General features: G+C 37.3%; 1 protein-coding gene and 1 long non-coding RNA gene across 3 annotated transcripts in view; one reads left to right on the top strand and one right to left on the bottom strand.

The window, feature by feature from the left end:
• Positions 1-6203: 6203 nt before the first annotated feature.
• On the bottom strand, positions 6204-20296 carry LOC115947058 (uncharacterized). Its single transcript, XR_004081038.2, has 3 exons — positions 19856-20296; positions 10648-10705; positions 6204-8685 (listed from the first exon to the last, which is right to left on the bottom strand). It is a non-coding gene; the product is annotated as an uncharacterized lncRNA (long non-coding RNA).
• The window catches only part of DYNC1I2 (dynein cytoplasmic 1 intermediate chain 2), a 30759-nt gene continuing 30327 nt past the window's right edge, over positions 19908-20339 (top strand). Inside the window, exon 1 of one of the 2 annotated variants that reach the window (XM_031052093.2) lies at positions 19908-20309. The gene's annotated coding sequence lies outside the window, so the exon portion shown is untranslated. The remainder of the gene's footprint in view (positions 20310-20339) is intronic. The other variant, XM_031052092.2, reaches the window with a different exon arrangement.

Genomic DNA, 20339 nt, shown 5'->3' with positions numbered 1-20339 from the left:
AATTGTAATAAATAAAACTTTTTTGAAGTACCTAATTAATTTTAATTGTATCTGCCTTCTACTTTGATAACTGGGTTTTATGGCTTTATCTGGTAACTAAAGGATCCTCTACTACCAGCTGGTTTTCTTCTATACAGACATTTATAATTATGACCAAGACAACTCCCTGTCTTTTCTATGAAGCTAAGCGGGGAGTCTGTCAAAAAAGTAGTCTGTAAGGAATAACATATTCATTCTCCTGTCCAAAATTAAAAACCCACCTCACAAAACTGACAACCTTATACAGGGCTATAACCAATCTACAACCTTTAATAGCTTAAGCTTGGGCTTGTCAGTGCTAGCTCAAACTGTCACCAGATTCAGTATGTTGCAACAGAGTCCAGCATGCTCAGCGCAGAGGCAGAGCATGTTCACATTTATTCCTGCAAAATACAATATAAAACTACCCTTCCTATGACAAAGGTGGGTTTATGACTTCTTTGGGATATATACGCTCACAGAAATTTTCATCATTTCAGCTGAAAAAGAAAGCCGGTTTTAGTTTTGTAAGAATTTGGAATAAAATTGACTTTTGTAACAGGGTATCAGGTCAGTCTTTTGGCCATTTCATGCATTCATACAGTTCAGTGCAGGACTGAGTCAAAACTACCAGCAGCTGACAGCACTTCTTTGTTGCAACTCTATTCTACACTTGGAGCACAAGTCAGTGAGAAAGGAGAAAGTGCCAATGAAAAGGAAGCAGCATATGTAACTATATATACACCACATGAGTGGAAAATACCTAGAAACATAGTACTTTCCCATAAAACATGAAAAAAAAGTCAAAACTCTAAAATAAATGTGCAAACTAGATTTCAAGCAGAAAAACAGAAGTCTTGCTGGAAGCTTCCCAGCTTTCCAGACTGTTGCTGCTTTATTAACTGAGTCCTATACAGCTATTTTTGCAAAATTAAAAGCACATTGCTCCTATACTTAATAATAAAGTACAGATTAATATAAACTGCAAGGATAATTTCAAGAATACTACTGCATGTTGTTTAATGCTGGCTAAAATACCCAAGAGGTAAACACGAGTCCATAAAAGCATATAATGCCTTCTTCCACTACCACTGTCATCTGTATCAATCAACTGTACAACTGGAAATTTAGAGAGGACAAATGATGCTATATTAATTAACTATGTACATGTCACTGTTTAACCAGGTTGTTCCACATTAGTTTTAGGGCACTCAGTTTTGCTTTTTAGGACCAACATAATCTTATCTCTGCTAAAAGACTGTTTTGACATAATTTCATTTGACAACTCATCAAATAGCTTTTGATTGCAACACTCTCTCTCATTTTCCTCTTCCTCTGCCAGGCTGTAGCAGTGGTCTACCAGCAGGTCTCGCTTCATCCACTGCCAGGTTCAACTAAGTATTCAGTTGAAACCTGGATTGTGGAGCTAGTCCAGTTTCTGGTAGACACACAAAATGGGTAGCAGAGATAAACCACTGCAGTCTGTGGTTCCATATGTATTTCCTGTCATTTGATTTGGCTGTATTTTCTTCTGTATTTGGAACACACAGATTTCTGCACCGCAGAACAAATACTCAATATGTATTAGAAATTCTTGGAGTATATTACTAATTTTTTATGCTACTCAACTCAAAGGTACAAGCATGGATATTCTCACAAAGCAAGCTTATCTGCTCTTTGTGACTTACTGGATTTTTATCAGAAAGTTTTGCAATGAAAAAGACAACTGAGATACTCATGCAATAAGCAACCCTACCTATATATAGGCAGGTGGTCTCTGGATAATTCAGAATGACATGGAAGGACAATGAAGTGAAGTAAATAGAACAACTACAGTTGTTATGCATTCCAGGAACTGCTGCTCTCTGAGATAAATACTGCTTTGGAGTGCCATGATTGCCTTACAATACCAAAGCAAACAGTTGATCAATAGTAGTAGGGAAGTCTTACAGTGTAAGTTAAATGTACTATAGGATACTAGAGGAAATGTCAGAGAGCAAGGCAGGTACTGCTTCTTAGACTAAGACTTCCAAGTACTCAGCTTCTTCTTCAAGTGGAGCTTTAACGAAACTCCAGTTACAAAAACTCTACCAACATATTACAATAACCTCACCCTGTAATACAAAATTCAGGGACCAAAAAAGAAACAGAAGTTTCCTAGAACATTCCCTAGTGTGGTAATTTCTGATACTGACTAACCTACCAAATTGTAGGGTATCTATAAGGCTATAACTTTACATAATTCAGTATTTATCTTTCTTTTGGAAGTCAGACTCTAGAATCACAGAATCATTTAGGTTGGAAAAGACCTTTAAGATCAAGTCTAACTGCAAACCTAGTACTGCCAAGTCCATCACTGAACCATGTCCCTAGATGCTGTATCTACATGTTTTTTAAATACTTCCAGGGATGGTGACCTCAACCACTTCCCTGGGCAGCCTGTTCCAATGCCCAACAACCCTTTCCATTAAGAAATTTTTCCCAGTATCTGATCTAAAACTCCCCTGGCACAACTTGAGGCTGTTTCCTCTCATTCCATCCTTTGTAACTTGGGAGAAGACACCAACACCCACCTGGCTACAACCTCCTTTTAGGTAGCTGTAGATAGCAATTAAGGTTTCCTCTGAGCTTCTTTTTCTCCAGGCCAAACAACCCCAGCTCCCTCAGGTACTCCTCAAAAGACTTATGCTTCAAGCCCTTCACCAGCTTCAATTCTCCTCTTTGGACCCGCTTCAGCATGTCCATGTCCCTCTTGTAGAGAGAAGCCCTGAACTGAACTCAGTATTTGAGGCGCAGCCCCACCAGCACCAAGTACAGGGGATGGTCACTGCCATAGTGCTGCTGGTCACACTGATACAAGCTAGGATGCCCTTGGTCTTCCTGGCCACCTAGGCACAAGTTGGCTCATGTTCAGCTGGCTGTCAACAGGCACCCCAGGTCCCTTTCCTGCTGGGCAGCTTTCCAGTCACTCTTCCCCAAGCTTATTTTTGTGACCCAACCACAAGACTACTTTAATTCCCCTGCATTTGTGGCTGTCTCGTATCTCTACCACACAAGAAATTCAAGTCTGACATTAGTTATACACTCTAAATATTAAAGAAATTTAGTTACTTCAGAGTTTATGGATATAAACTCCTTAAGCATGAGTACACTTCACAAGTAACCAAACTATTGATAAAAATATGAAGAAAAAGAACAAAAGTTAAGGAAAGTCATATAATCAATAGCTCCTTGTCTAGCAAAACATTACACTTTTTTTCCTTTCACATATCTATGTATCTAGTTTTTGTTGGGTTTGAGGTTGTATTTTTTGGGGGTTTTGGTTGGTTTTGGTTTTTTTTTCAATATATGACTAGCTTTCACAATCCTTTGTAGCAAAATATTTCCCTTGGCTTATACAAGTTTTTTGGTAGCAGAAATTTTCCATTTCTGTTGATCTAAGGTTGTGTGATAATACAGTTATTTGAAAAGGAAAATTGGACAGCTTTGCATGTAATATTTGCATCCCTGATGTTTCTTAACTGATTCATTCCTGTGAAGAGCAGCTAAAGGAAGGAACCCTGCCTATCTACTTTTAAGATCTTTTAGAAAGAAAGAATTAACACACAGCAGTGGAGATACATACACACACAAACACATGTGTGGCATATATGGCCAGCTGAAGCTAGTTACTTTGTAGGAGATAAACATACATTCTGAAGCCCAAAACAGCTTCTCATGACATGTAAGTAAAAATCTTGAAATAGGCTACACACCATAGAGGTATATATAAAATGACAAGTTTTCCCTAAGGCAGTAGGTAATTTAAGATATCTGAAAGCTAGTATTTGAACCTACAGTTTGTCATGATCCAAAATTCATGGATTAACATCTTGAAAAAGCTATCTATATTCATAGAACATGTTAAACATATTCATTTTGCCAAATATCAAATTGTCTTTTATTTTTGACTATTAAATTACGCATCTAGTAGCAGCCTAATAAATCACCCCCAAGTGCATAAGCGACTCTAGAAATCCTGGAAGCATGAAGTTTTTCTTTAATGTGTATCCTTCTGACTGATAGATACTACATAAATAGCTTAGAAATGGCATTATTCTGCAGACTGAAGTTTTTTCTGAAAAGGAAGTGCCTACTGAGTGTCTGTGTGCGAGTGTATGCAAATATATGCATACATACATGCAGAACAGTATATATACTTTGCTACAGTTGTTCTTCTGTCAATGCAGGAGTCACGGACAATGCAGAGACAATCAATATGATCAAACAATTGCCAAACTTTATTAGATACAGTGCTCTTCTTATACCCTTACACTCTTACGTTTCTTATGTAACAGCCTTAGATACTAAGCTCTAATTGGTTAGTCTAGAGGTTACTACCATTTACAAAGCTAATGTTTATAACTTGTTATAACTGCAATTAAATACCTTACTCTAAAAATACAGTGGGAAACTACAACTTTGGCAGAGATCATTCTCTGCACATTTTCAGTGGAAAATTACAGAGGCCTAACAAGACAATTGACCTTGCTTATGCCTGCCAAGAATCTTCTTACTTTACAGTAATAAGGCTCAGGGTATCGGGATTGCTCACTACATGGTCTTGGCTCTTTAAGAATTCCCACATTCTTCCACTAGCTTCTGTGGAGACAGGAGTTCAAGCAGTGTTCTAGCCAACAGTCTAAGACTTTCAGGTAAAATTACTAAAGAAGGGGTCTAGTTCAGAATGCCATGCTCCACTACTGTCTTTACAACCATACAGCCTTAAGAAAATTACTTGGAGATGCCACTGTTCACTCTCTTACCCATGTCCACAGTCCTTGCTGACATTATTTTATACAATTGCAGTATTGTGTAAGTAACGGACCATCAGAAGCGTGAATGTTTACATTCAAAGTTAAACTGCAATCACAGAATATAACTATTAGAGCTGTCAAAAAGTGCTATATAAAAAAAATAAGAGGGGGAAAAAAAAGTACATTTGTGGATTTATTTTTGCTTTTTTTCTTAATTTTATTAGGAAGGACATCTTAAGATTGTTGGTCCAAAGACAACTAATTATTTGTGGGGTTTTTTGCTTACTGCCAAAGTTATAAATTATATAAGTTGGTTTTCAGCATGCATTTTACACTGAAACAGTTTTTTTGATACGTTGAAGTGCAGCTGCATTTTTCTCTGAAATAAAGACATAGAGCAGTTTTATGAATACTGTCCATATTTTGAAGACATATAAATCCAATATGCCTGTTGTTTACATAATAAGATTATTCCCAAATATTAATCCCAAACTTGACTTGGAAACACCTTTTTTCATATGAACTAACTGGTAGGGCAGCTTTATGTGCCATCATTTTGTTTGCCCTGGTGGAACTGACTGTGCTTCTAAATGGAAGGCAGGAAGTAATTTTTGATGCCTTAGAAGTTCATAAAATCCAAATAATGCCAAAGATGTATCTACACTGGAAAACTACTGCATAAGGAGACATGCTAAAAACCACATACCCAAGTGCTACTCTGCACAACTGCCCTTCAGGGTTTGAGTGTATATTTAAGCCATGGGTTAGCTTCTGCTGGTTTAAGAGAATTCATTCTTGTATTCCATTTGTAGTAAAAAAAACACACAGGACATACACAAATTTGCCATGATTTAAATGTTGCTTACAAATAGACTTATAATCAGTTGCTTAAGCAGTTGTTTAAACTGTTGGGATCCAGTTTTGCCAGCTCTCCACAGCAATTCCCTTAAAACTTCTTGTTCCATGACACTTACCAAACCTTGGCAGTACTTCAGCCACTGAAATCTCTACCATACTAGACAATATTGTCTCAATTATTTTTTATACTATACTTTCTACCTCTGTTCAACCTGTTTTCTACTTGGATTACAGGACCCATCAGTGATGACCGTCATTTTTATTTTTCATTTCTATAGCTCACTGTACAGCAAATTCCTTGTTCCTGATTAGGGCCCTTTTTTATGTCAGTAATACAAACATAGTAAAAGAAAGCTTTTCACTAAATACAGAAGATAAGGTCTGAAGTATTGATTTCAGCTGAGTTTTACGACAGAAGGTCTAAGGGGATTAAGCCTGCATTTCTACAGTAAAAGTGTCTGCATATCACCAGAAAAATGGAATTATGAATTCTTCTGCTTTGCTTGAAATAAACACACTTTCTGGATGAGATTTTTGGTTAACATTCCAGAATTCAATCTTGTTTATTATACTGTTATCACACACATGCAGCCATTTGTTACAGAATAAACAAAATGAAAAATCTTTTATGTTTCACTAGGTCGAAAAGCACTGGCAAAAATGTGCTACAATTCATTACTATGTTACGGGACATCTAGCTTGCATGAACATGAAGCTTCCTTTGTGGATATATAATCAAATAACATCAAATATGCTGTCAGAGAGCTTATCTAATTAATTTTCATTGATTTGAATATATGTTTATGTTTCTTAGCTGTTACAAGTTTTACAACAGTGTTCATTAAAGGTTGGCAAAAATATTTAACTATATCTTAACCGGACTCTTCTGCACAGTTCTGGTTGCTGGGATATTGTGCTGAAGCATCTTGATTATTCAGAATAGTTTTGTGTATTATAAGCCTTAACCTGCTATCTTTATGCAGCCGGACACAGGATTGAAAAAAAAAAACAAACCTACGAAGTCTTGCAGAATTAACAGAATAGTGCTAGTTGTGTGCATTCATATTCTCTATGGATTCACTTAATGAAACATCAGTGAAAGTTGCAAACAAAAAAAACATGATCAAACAACCAGCCCAACTAACACAGAATTATCTAGAATGGGGTTACAGCATTAGTGGATACAGGAAGGTGTCATGTACCTGGTCTTGTGCAAAGCATTTGACATTGTCCCTGATGACATCCTTGTCTCTAAATTGGAGAGACATGGATTTGACAGACAGACCGTTTGCTGGATATAGAATTGGCTGCATGGTCACACTCAAAGAGTTGTGGCCAATGGCCAAGGTCCAAAGGGAGCCCAGTAACAAGTGGCATTCATCAGGAGTTGGTATTGGGATCGGCAATGTTCAACATCTTTGTGGCCAACATGGACAGTGGGATTGAGTGCATCATCAACAGGTTTGCTGGCAACACCAAGATGTGTGGTGCAGTCAACACACTGGAGGGAAGGGGTGACATCCAGAGGAACCTGGAGAGGCTCAGGAGATGGGCCAATAGGAACCTCATGAGGTTCAACAAGGCATGTAAATTGGGACAATCCCAAGTACAAATACAGGCTGGGTGGAAAATGACTGAGAGCAGCCTTGACAAGAAAGGCTTGGGGGTGCTGGTCGACAAGAAGCTCAACATGACCCACCAATGTGCACTCGCAGCCCAGAAAGCCAATCATTAAAAGCTGCATCAAAAGCACCATGACCAGCAGGTTGAGGGAGGGGATTCTCCCCCTCTACTTTGGTGAGAGCCCACCTGGAGTACTGTGTTCAGGTCTGGGGACCCCAAGATAAAAAGGATGTAGACCTGTTGGAGTGAGTCCAGAGGAGGCCACAAAGATGTTCAGAGATCTGAAGCACCTCTCCTGTGAAGACAGGCTGAGAGAGCTGGGGTTGTTCAGCCTAGAGAAGAGAAAGCTCTGGGGAGACCTGACAGTAGCCTTCTAGTACTTAAAAGGGACCTACAAGAAAGCTGGAAAGGTACTTTTTACAAGCACATGTAGTGATAGGAAAAAGGAGAATGACTGAAAGAGGATAGATTTAGTTATATATAAGGAAGAATTCTTAACTATGAGGGTTGGAGACACTGGAACAGGTTGCCCAGAGAAGCTATAGCTGCCCCATCACTGTAAGTGTTCCAAGACCAGTTTGGACAGAGCTTTGAGCAACCTGGTCTAGTGGAAGGTATCCCTGCCCATGGCAGGGGATTGTAATCAGACGATCTTTAAGGTCCTTCACCATTCTGCGATTCTATGAATGCGGGTGAGAATAGGTGTCCACAGTGAGACCTATTTCAGCCAGGAAAGTCAATGAAAGAAATATTCAATTAAACCATATCCTAAGTTAAAATAAGGTATCTTAAAGTAACCTGGGGGATTCTGTAAAAGGGATCTGCACTTGTTCAATTAAAACTGAATCAAGTTTCAATTCAGTTAAAACTATTTTTTAGTGCAAGCAAGGCTTACAAATAAAAGGTAAGGAAAGGATGACTAGGATAAAATCGCTTTTACATTAGCCAAGTCAGTCAGGGATCAGTGCTTAAGTAAGAACTGCAACACTGTGTTTCTAAAACAACAAAAATTAAGATCACAGGTTTCCTGTTCATATGAGAAGTGTACGACACCATAGAGAGACTATCTGAATGTGTGGCAGGAGAAATACAAAACACAAAATTAAAAACATCTGATATCATTGTAAAGTCTTTTGTAGTACTGATTCTACAAATCATGTAAACTTTAGAGTCCAGAGACACCATCTCATAACATGATCCTCTTCCAAAGAAAGCAGGTATCCCAGTAAAAGACAGTTGTGCTGTTTGACCAGTTTTGAAGGGGACTGTTGACTTTGCATGTGTCCATTTATGTGTGTCTACTTGAGATGCCTTAGGACTCTTTTTATAGAACAGTTGAACATCCATAACTGACTGTTGAAGTCATTATAGTTCTTGGTGTTCATTTTAGCTACAAAATTAAATCGCAAAGTAATAACACTTGGTCACCAAAAATCAGTGTCACATTAAGAGAAATAATGATTCCATTATTTTATACTCACTTATCTCCTCTCTTCCTGACAACTGTTGAAATATGTAGCTTTTAAATTACTACACTCAAGGTTTCAAGTACAAAATCATTATATATTTGTTGTTAACATTGTCTCTAACACAGTTAATGATCTTGTTAAGAGTATCAATTTGTCTTGTTCTATTTTCTATATTGTATTAACAAAGTTATGTAAAAGTCTTTTCTCTCATCAACTCATTATACATTAGTAAGTTCTTTGCTCTGGAGTCATCTAGCATTGTCTTCTGGAAGTTGTTTAAGACATAAGCAATATATGTAGGATGTTCCTGTATCAATATATTCCAGCACCACCATTTTGGCAGGACCTTCAGTACACAATCACTTCGGATTTATACCTAACACTTTTATTCTGCAGCCTCAGAAATTTCTTCCTCAATGCTTTCCCAGTATCCTGACACCTAGTTTCACAGATCTGGTTGTCTCTCTGTTATTTGCTTTGGACAGTCTCTTTCCACTTCTAGCTAAATATGGAATAAATATGGAATAAAGTATTACTCTTTAAATGCTTATCCTTTCTCTTTTCCTGTTGGAACTGTTACTATTGCAAGCTTGTGCCTTTGGTAGCATTTTAGAACCTTGTATTAACCTTTCAAGCCATTTCAGGATATCACAGTATTTTTATTCTTATTTTAGAATACTTAGAAAATCAGAACTTCTGTCTTGCATTCAAATCCAAAACAACAATGAAGTTGGGGGACTTGGTTTAAACCACGACAAGAACCTAGCTGTACTTTTAAAAACTCAGAACACCGAGGTCTGATCAGTATTCTGAAAGATGTCTTTCTTTTTTTTCTCTGGTGTACCAATGACAGAACCTGCAGATTACCCCCTAGCTCTCTAGGGAGTCCTGCAAATTTCAGATGCAGTAGGCCATGGTTCAATTTCTTGCTGGAATGGATTCCTCACAAGTAGGGATAATCCTTCATTTGATGTTTACTCAATTGGATAGATTTCTGTATTCCGTAATGGCCATATCAGGCCTTGCAATGTTTATTCCTGCCAGAATGTACTCCACATTAGCCGATTTTATTACAGTTTATATGGTTGAAGTGGCACTTTTATTCTCTGACCTTCTTTTCATTATCTTAAAATAACTTCTCAAAACAATTATCTCTACTCCAGTACTTTCACATTTTTTCTTCTTGGACTAACAGACACATTTTTACCATTTTTAGTTTGAAGAGAATGTATTCAGTAGTTTGTGAAGATAAGGGTTTCAAATATATACAGATACGATTGGTTTTATTAAATATTTATAAATTACAACAGGTTCTAATTTCCATTCACATTTGTTATTTATTTGCCTCCTAGTTAAAAATAATATATAATAACTCCTCAAACATCAGTTTAAAAAATATTTTGTTTCAAAATTCCTCATGAAGTTTGTCTCCTCTGTTAAAGTTATAAGTTAAATAGAGCACCTTTTCATTTGATTCACTACCTGAATTTAATAAATAAAACTAATAATAACCTAAATATCTTTATTATATGAAGGTAATTAGTGTACTATATGCATGTATTAATGTTATGTACATAATTGTAATATATTGGATCATAAATATATTGTGTTGCAATATTTCTATTAAAATTAATCTTAATTACATAAAATAGATGTTAACATAAATTTAAATCTATAAAAGCTATATAACTAGTTAAGATTTAAAAATAATACGCTGTTCTCTAGGCAAGTACAGCACAGTATAGTATAATACTTTACACGACACTATATGATCTCATAGCCAGTGTAACATTTAACAATAATGCACTTCAATGAAACAGATTATTGAGCCAAAAAGGCAGCATATGAAGATGGGAAAATGGAAAAATTAGCTTTATACAAACCTTTTGGTGTAGCATCTGCCAGCTTCTTTCATGTACTCTTCAGCCATCACTGAATTTCCTGTGAACAACACAAGATTCAAAATAAATCCGGATCAGTATAAGCCACACTTTTTACATTTAAAATTGTTTATTTTTCTTTAATGATATATGTTGGGTTATCCACTATTACTGACAAATTTAGTATCGATTAAGAAACTTCTAAAAGGATTTTTAACATTTTCTTAGCAGACACTGAATTAGAATTTTCAACTGTTACAATACCATATCAGAAGTCTATTTAAAATGTATTTCAGTCCAATGCCTGACATAGCAATCTCATCTCCCTAGTACCAGCACTATTTTTCAGTGCAGAAACAATTCAAATACACAGAGCCACATCAGCATTCTGTTGAGTTGTATATGTTTCAGCAAATAAAACAAGGTGATCTGACAATCACTGATATAGCTTAATCTTTTTTTGATAAATCAAAAGCAGTAAATTAAAGCATTTCCTTTCATTTTACACAACATTGTGGAATTTATTTTCATAAAATGAACTCAAATATCTAATTGACTGGTTTCCAACAGTAATTTAGAGACAGACGTTCAAAGGCATGAAAGCCTATAAAGAATGCATCCAATTGATTTTCAGAAAGACTCAAGGACTTGATCCTGCATTGACTGCCGTCAGCAGCAAAATGTCCATTGATTTAAATATGAACAGGTTCATACCTGCAGAGAGTAGCTGCTATTTATGCTTTCACATTATCCCTTCCATAGCCAGAGATCTCTTCCTATTTTTTTCTGTCACAAATAATCTACACACTTGATGTGAAGTGAAAATGCTTAGAGCATATATACATATCAAACAAAAGAGGAAAAAAGTACAGATTTTTGTACAGACACTTGGTATAATTTACCTTATATTGCAAAAAAGTAACAACTCACATTTGCAAAGAAAGGTGATGAAAAGTTTTAACACTAAAGATAAGTGAATACACTGCAACTTCATTCAGTTTTATGGCGTCTCTCTTCACTGAAGTCAGTGGAATTATTTATAAGTAAAATAAGCAAAATTTTGAATACATAGTTTAGTTCCTAGGTATTTAGAATCAAAAAGGTTTACTCCATCAAGTTTGAGGAATTTTACATAGAATTATTCCTTTACTCCAGCAAAAGTGATTAATATGTTAACAAATATTAATTTCTATAAAATTAGCAAATACATTATCAATAAATGAAACACTGTGATTTTATTATGTTTTATTTAGAAAAGGAATGCAACTGAATATTTAAAATGTACTATCATCTAAGGAACAACTATTTTTAAAGAGAACTGTCACAATGATATACACAAAGATCAAAAAGTGGTGCATTCCAAAATCCATCTAGATGAAACAATAAGATAATTAGGTGTAAAAAAATCATACTCTTATGTTCAACACAAGAAAGGATCAGTTTCTTCTAAAGAGAAGGGGAGTGTACACTACATCATCTGATCCAACACAGCAACCATCTTGATTCAAATGCAAAATGCCTATTCCTATAGCAGATGGAATTTACGAAGGCAAAATGTTCAATAGAAAGATTACATTTCCAGTGGGGCAGAAAGGTATATGTGTCTCATGGCAGCTTTGATACAAATATCCTGGATTTCAATTAGCATTGAGATAGAATGGCAATAATCCATCATTGAGACTACAAGCAGATCTTTGTTTCTTACACCATTATATGTGGATTTTTGTTTTATTTGCAATAAGATATTGTAAGATTTCCAAAAGAAAAGAAATAGATGGAAATAACATTTTAATGTCAGAGAGACCACTTAGTGATGCCTGTCTGATAACTTTGCACTGGGAAGGAAGGGTGACATAATTTACATTTTTTTCCAGCATAAATAAAAAGTGCTGAATTCCTTGAACTGTATGTGTTCCATCAATTCTTTTACCCTCACTGTCCCACCTCTTATTATTAATATACCATATCCACTCTGATGCTTTTGATAATTTTCTGTGAAAAGTAATATGCCTTCTCAATGGAAATAAATTTGAAATTTGCTTTAGCACATTTCTGGAGTTCAAACAACGGCCCATGGTAATTTCCACACTATAGAGGTCATTTTTTCAGTTTTCAAATTTAGAATTTGCAGTCATTTAAAATGTTTACTTCTACGTATTATTTGAAATTTAAGAGAACTAGAACATTCTTTTGAGCTGATTATGGAACTCGTGAGTTGCAAAGGCAATTTTAACTATCCCTTGAATATCTCTGAGTGATTTTGAGCTAAACACTGTAAAACTCTGGATAATATTTGTCACATTTACTTTATACCTGTGTCATGAGGCTGGGTAACTGTCAATTTATAAGATGAGGAAAAGCTCAGAAATCATGAAGGTATGACTCAGTTGTTGAATTCTTTGTCAGTAAAAAAGTTATGATCTATGCCAGGCAGATATGACTTTAGTAAGACTCAAAATTATATGTAGTGCCTTCCATTAAAAAAGCTTCCCTTCAAATCTCAGTTCACATAGATCTGGCTCTTAAGAATTGTTGCCACTGAAACAAATATGGTTAATCTGACACACTAAGAAACCGACATTAAGAGAAAATATATGTCCATGATCTTGCAACCAGTGGCAAAAAATAATGGTGGCAAAACACCACCTTTCCTCCTTTGGTATCAAGGTGAAAAAGGCATGACCTAAGTCACTTTCCCCCACAATTCCAGAGCAAGGACAAAAGCTGGGGAAAATGATCCCTTTTAACTGTTCTATGTACTAGCCACCAGCTTCTTTATCTCAGAGAAAGAAATTCTATGAAATGCTTGATTTACCTATAAAAAAAATAACAATGATAAACATAAAAATATAAAATCTAGTAGATCTGTACTTTTTACTTAATCCTGAACTCTAACTGGCTGTTTTAATTATATCACAACAGTTAGTCAGTAGCTGCCTGGACATACACAACAAATTAAGCAAGCATCTATAATGGATTTCTTCCTTACTCCTGAATTACAGCCTGAACTGCAGAATTTAGAGCAATGAATAACAAAAAAAAGTGTAATATTTTATAATTATAGCGAAATAAAAAGTCATTGCCTTGATTAATGAGAGTATTGCTTAAATATCACATTCTTCAATTGACTTTAAAAACAGCTGTAAATACTTTTTGCTCCTATATATGTATCTGTAAATGTGTGTTGGAGTTTGCTAACATTACTAGCATATACAATACTAAAAGAAATAATGTTATTTAATAGTTGTCATATCACTATTAAAAATTAAACAGGCTAGACCCTACTTTGCATACATAATACAGAAAAAAACCTGCCAAATTATGTGTTTTTCCAATATCTGAATATACTATATATCCTGCAAAATAAATGTAAACCCCCAGATATAAACATACATTTAATATTTTATTATAATGAAGTGAAATTTAAATTTTATTACAATATTTTTCTGCATGAATGAAGAACTGGATTTTTTTAATTGTTTATTTTTTTCACAGAAGCAGAGTTTGATTGTAAACTACTAAAGCTGCATAAGATTCCAGATTGCTGTTTCACAATTACATCATGGGTTTTTTTTCCTTCTTGTGCTCACAGTACCACAGGAACACATACTTGCAGAGGACATCCAGAGATCAAGCCCAACCTGCTTTAGCAGAATTGCTGTACTTCAACATAAAATGGCTGTCTAATCTCCTGTTAAAAATACCCAGGTAGAAGAGATTCAACAAAACAAAGCCACAAACAGCTTTCTCTGAGACAAACAGGCTCCTATTTTTTAAAGCTCTTCCTGATGGAAATGACAGATTTCAGTGCACAGAAACTGAACACTGAACCATCAAGACTGTGGTGATGACACCTATGGTTAAAAGCATATATTGGATGAAAATCTGGCAATGGTAAGTCTCCACTTGCACACATACATACCAGGAATATATACTTCATTTGCAGGAAATTGTGTACTTCTCTCAGCCTTTAAAAAACTGAAAGTAGCAGCTGCTTAAATTTCTAACATTATATAATGTGTGTTTCATTAGGTTATGGCTTTCTTGAGTCTTAAAATCAATTATCATGCTTTTAAGTCTATTTTATCTAAGTCTATACAAGTTCCCACATTAGATTCCATTTACAAGCCTTACAAAGGGCTTTTTTCAGTTTTTCTTTTTTCTGTCTTAACACAGATGCACTAATGTAATCAAGGGCAGAGAATTGTGTATTATTCAAACCTAAACAGATTATTTCTTTCAAAATGTTGGGTTTTGTTTAAAAACAAACTACTTCCACAGGTCAGACTATTTCACAAGGAAACATAATCCAAAACACTCGTCAAATAGATTGAATAACAGGGTATTAATGTGGTCAAATTTTGTTCAAGCAAAGTAGAAAGATCAAATTTATCCTAATAAAAAAAAAAAGAAGGCAAACTCAACAAACAGGTTAAGATAATACGATCTGTTTGTTGAGGAAACCAATCCATAAATAAACCAAAGGAAATGTGGGTGTTTGGAGCATATAAATTTAAACTAATACTAGTTCTAAACTAGCAAGTAGATGGGTTTAGCTATTCAAATAATGTTCATGAGCATTATATGTGGTTTAAATTGAAAACATTTTTTCCCACAGAAATGCACACAAGACTAATTTTAACATTTTTGAAATGCAATAAAATTCTGAACCAAATTCAAATACAGTTTAGCTGCAACAGTCTTCACTAACAGCCAACCAGATTTTCAAAACAGAAGTTTTCTTACAGAAAAGATGTTGCAAGATCCACAGGAAACCCCTTTCAAATATTCAAAATGCTATAAGGCTTAAACACCACTGTTATGGATGGAAGAACAAGGAGAATGAAGTTCTGTCATAGTCTGGTTAATATTCAGCCAGAGAAGGGCTACTTCCAGTTTGGATGAAGTCTCTATAGATTTGTTTGGAACATGGAACACATTCCTGTTATCTTGTCCCTTCTTACTGCATTTGCTCTGCCACTTGTGGTATGTTCCAGCAGAATGCATAAACCATACAGCTGTAGTAATTGTTACAGGAGATTTACTGTGCCATTTCCTTTCTGCTCAGGTGTTTTATAAATACAGCCTAGGAGCTTGGATTCTGATAGTAATAAATGTATTTCAAACTATTTACTGCCTTGCAACTTATGCTAAAAGTAAAGATTTATCTAAGTTAAAAAGCAGAAGATATTCTGGGAAATTCTTTATATTAAAAATTACTCTTAATGTGTTTGCTCTACAGCTTAACTCCATGTAATTTTTCAGACCTTCTTAAGTTTCTTATTAAAGACCAAAAAAAAGAACAAACTCTATCTTTACTTATATTGCTGTTAGCAGTAAAATGACTCCATGACACCAGTCTTTCTTGAATAGTACCAACTGACGCTGTCAGTCAGTGACTAAACTAATCCCTGAATGTGAAAAAATGAGAAGGTAACTGTTACAGTTAACAGTTGCAGAAGAATAAATATTACTTTTTGATAAGAACAGAAGACTGGAAGCTAGGAATCCTAAATTCTAATCCCAGCAGTCTTGTCACTTCATCTTTTTAACTCTCTTGCAACATCCGTAAATGATTATGATATACATGATATAGGTAATTATTTCACATTTCTAGAATGAGACAATTTGATGTCACTGGATGAAAAGTGCATTCATTTTTAGTAAAACTTAGTATTTTAGTGTGCCTTTGTTCATATTAACTCTAGTCTAGAATGCACTTTAAGGTTATACGTCTACTTAACATACAGGAAAATCATTGAATTCCTAATTAAAAGTTTAAAAACACCCTGAAGAAAGTGAATACCTCTCTCCTTACTTGTCCTGTTATCTTTTCAGCTAGTAACACTGCATAAAACATACAAAAGGAACTCTGTTATCAAATATTCAAACATATTCTGCCTTTGATGAATACACAAAACTTCCATAAAGGTTAATGGGAGACAGGTGCGCAAACTGATGGTAGCATATAGCCAGGAATACAACACAGTTGAAAATAGTTCCTTTCAGCTGATGTCGTGGCAGTTTTCATGCTGTTAAAACTGTTGTAACTATTGCAGGTTTTGGTGCATTACAGGATCCCTTAAGAAGCTCACATTATCCCCTCTCTTGACCACATAATAGAGAAAAATTATCATACCATATACAGACCACAGAACAAAGAAAGAAAACTTGCCTTGGAATTTTTCAACTGGTAAACTTATTTTCTATAATGCTTAGTAGTGAATCAATCCAAGTGCTGGACCATTTACCAGTGCATGTGTTTTGTGCCAAAGGTTACCAGATCGCGAAAGTGTTCTCATCTCAGAAAGGACCCATCATTCACCATGACCTTATTTTGACACAACAGAAAAAAATATGCCCATCAAGCAGGAATAGAAAGGTGGAGGAGAAAGAGAGAAACCTGTATATTTTCTATGGGAAAAGCACAGACTATTAAATTATACTAGACAAGTCATATCTTTATATTATGGAATGAGATCTTCTTGATTATTTCAATTTCAGCAAGCCCCTGAGATGGACATTTAATTCTCCTCAAATACGTAACAGAAAGAAAATTAAAATGAGCTTTAATGGAGAAAGGTGCGGCAACTGCCTTTTCCATCTCTCACCGCCAGAGAGGACAGCACAGCAGTGGCAGTTCCTTGAGAGGGGAACTACCACCGCCAGCATAGACCTTGGGCTCATGCTCCAGAGTAAGTCACTGTTCTTCAGCAGCACAATGAGATGACAAAGCAAGGTGAGGGCACACTTGCCTTTGCTGTCTACCCTTCTTCTGATTCAGGCAGCATGGAAGTCTAATGTTTTCCAAAAGACAAAAGGAGAGGCTCTTCTGAATTAAATGGTATCTCCTTTTGTTTAGACTGGATTCCCGCCTATCTGTAGCAGAGACCTTATGTATCTTTAGAATTCCCTTTCATGTTTCAAAATAACTTCTCAGTAATACACTAATTCCGTTTATGTGGGTACACAATCACTGTTAAATCTCGTGTTCATGTCTTAACTAAGCTACGTTCATTCTAGGCCCAATGCATAGAATGGGTGCATAAAATCCCTCACAAGCTGGTTTCCCAGCCCCAGATGCAGAAAGAGTCCACCTCACGGTATAACTTCTCTATGTTCTTAGACAACATTATAAAATTGGGGTTCACTATACCAAAAGACACTGTCACCAGGAAGCTGAGGCTAGAAGAAAACACTCACTTGTAAACATTCACTTTCTGAAACCTGTCCTCCCACCATGTACCTCATGAGCCTTCCAGATGATGAAAAAACATATCAGATCATTTAAACTGATATTACGTATGAGATCAATGACTGCTAAAAAAATCACAAATGTATCTGGTACAGTTAGCATTGTCTCAGTGTTAGTGTCACTGCTAACCTGACCCCACTATTGAAAACTATAGCTATAATTTAGAAAGAAAAATGGGGTGTCAGTGTTGCAAAAATTAGCTATTATAGTTTCTGTGTTCTAAAATGAAGTACTAATGTAAAAAATAGTAACAGAACCTTCAGCAGATACATGTTGGTTCAGGACCAAGAAATACACTTCAGCCTTGAAGATCAATTACCAAAAATAAACCAGCTGAATTCATTACAGATGTGAAATATCTGGCTCCTACATTCATGATTTTAAATGCAAACTTGAAAAATATTACTGGAAAACTTCAAATACAAAATAGGTATTTTATGACCAAACAAGAAGCGTATGTGAAACACAGAAATAAAACACACATTCCTGTTCTGAGGTGCATGCATTACTGTATGATATTAGAAAATTCTGGCAAATAAACTCAAAGACCACAGCTATTTGTGGAACTTCATTACTGTCATCTTCATATTTCCACCCTGAAGAAAAACGCAACCCGTTCTCTACAATTTTCTTTGACAGATTCACTTATAGTTTCTCTGAATGGTAACACCCATACTCTTATGAAATGCATGGGGGTTATTCAATGACCAGAAGCCATCTAGACAACACACAGTTTTTCTATTTTTTTCTGAAGGTATAGTATGAACCCCATCTCACATGGAAGACAACAGAGGAGTAAGTAATCAACACTGATTTCTGCAGTAATTGAAGTTCTCCTGGGAGCTACCCCAGCAAAGGACCCACCAGCCTGTTCAGTCTATGATACATAACACTGCTGCCTGACAGAGGCTGACTGCAAATGCAGTCCTTGCCCAGTGCTGGTCAGCAGGAGTTCAGAAGATACACTCACCAGACATAAATGTTTGTAAAACCAGTGACTTTAAATAAACTATTTCAAATTGCAATAGCTGAAAAAATAACCCTCTCTGCAACTGATAGCTATTACCTCAAAAACTTCATTTTATACAGTGACATGAAGAGATGCCACACTTCAGCTACAGGAGCTGTCTGGATTAATTCTGCTTTGGTAAGCACCGTTTTGGAAGATCAGCAGCCTGAGGAAGCAAGCACTTCACTGAGAAAGCAGTCACTAGCACTAGCTCAGCAGTTATGAAGAAAGGTAGGAAAACTTCATGCTTCCACAGGATGTATGTGGCAATATACTCATTAATTCAGGATGATTGTGGAACAGCAAAGTCCCTTACTACCAGTTGGTACTTGTATCAAAATGAAGCGTGTAACTTCATCCCCGTGTGGCGCTCACCGGTGCAGTGTGGGTTTGGCACCGCTTTGCCGTGTTCAACACGCAATGAAGACGTCTGTTGATGAGTAACACCGCATCAACCCGACAACTGAACTCCGCTTGCTGACATCTATGCCAAGTGGATTCAGCGTGGGTAATTCAGTCCCCAGCCTGACCAGGCTTCCACACATTTTATCCTCAGCCTACTGGAGCGATCATGGCCACCGGCCTCCTCAGCCTGCGATTAGTCACGCTGCCCAGTCAGTCTCCTCCTCAGAACCCGAATCGAAGGGGACAACAAGACCGCTCACCGCAGTCCCCGCTCCCCTCAGCGCCGCCCGCCGCCATGGGCGCGAGGCCCAGCCGCGAGACCCGCCCCCGCCACGAGGCGGCACCACAAGACGCCGACACGGCCACCGCCCTCGCGCCACATCCGCGAGGGGACCAAAGCAGGGCGCGCATGCGCGCACCGCCCTGCCTCTCTGCCTCTGGCCCTGTCATTGGCCCTCGCGCCCCCTGACACACGGCGGCAGTGGGCAGCCGTGTACCACCCCCAAAGACTACAGCTCCCATCATGCTTCGCGCGGCCGTACCACGCTCCATCCTTAGGGCCCTGCGGGCGAGGCCCGCCCAGCGGGGCGCGCTGCATGTTGGGCGTCGTTGTTCTCAGAGCCACTTCACCGGCGCTCCGCGGGAGCGGTTCGGAGCTCGGCCTTTGGAAGCGTCCCATCCCCTCGTTGCTTCAGTCGTCCCCCGTGAGCACCTCGCGGTACTATATAGGCCTCTGTGTCCTTTTCCAGTTCCTGTAAGCTCCTGCGCATCCCGCAACGCTTTCAGAGCTGATTTGACCCTCGGCACCCGCCGTAGGCTACCGTCTTGTCAGCTGCCGGCGCCTTTGTGAAGCGGCGGAAGAGAAGCGGGACGTGCGGTTGAGGGTGTCTGGAGCTGGAGGAGGTCCCGCTGCAGGTGCGCGGAGTCCCTCAGCGGTTCAGCGCCGCTGCCTCCGTGTGGAAGGGGACCCGCCGTCGCTCAGCCTCGCCCTGTCGAGTGAGGGGCGCGGCAACCGGGTGGGGCAGG

This window comes from Melopsittacus undulatus, chromosome 8, assembly GCF_012275295.1.
Source record: "Melopsittacus undulatus isolate bMelUnd1 chromosome 8, bMelUnd1.mat.Z, whole genome shotgun sequence".
NCBI lineage: Eukaryota > Metazoa > Chordata > Aves > Psittaciformes > Psittaculidae > Melopsittacus > Melopsittacus undulatus.
The sequence above is the reverse complement of the archived record's forward strand: the minus strand, read 5'-3'. Positions and strand labels throughout refer to the sequence as shown.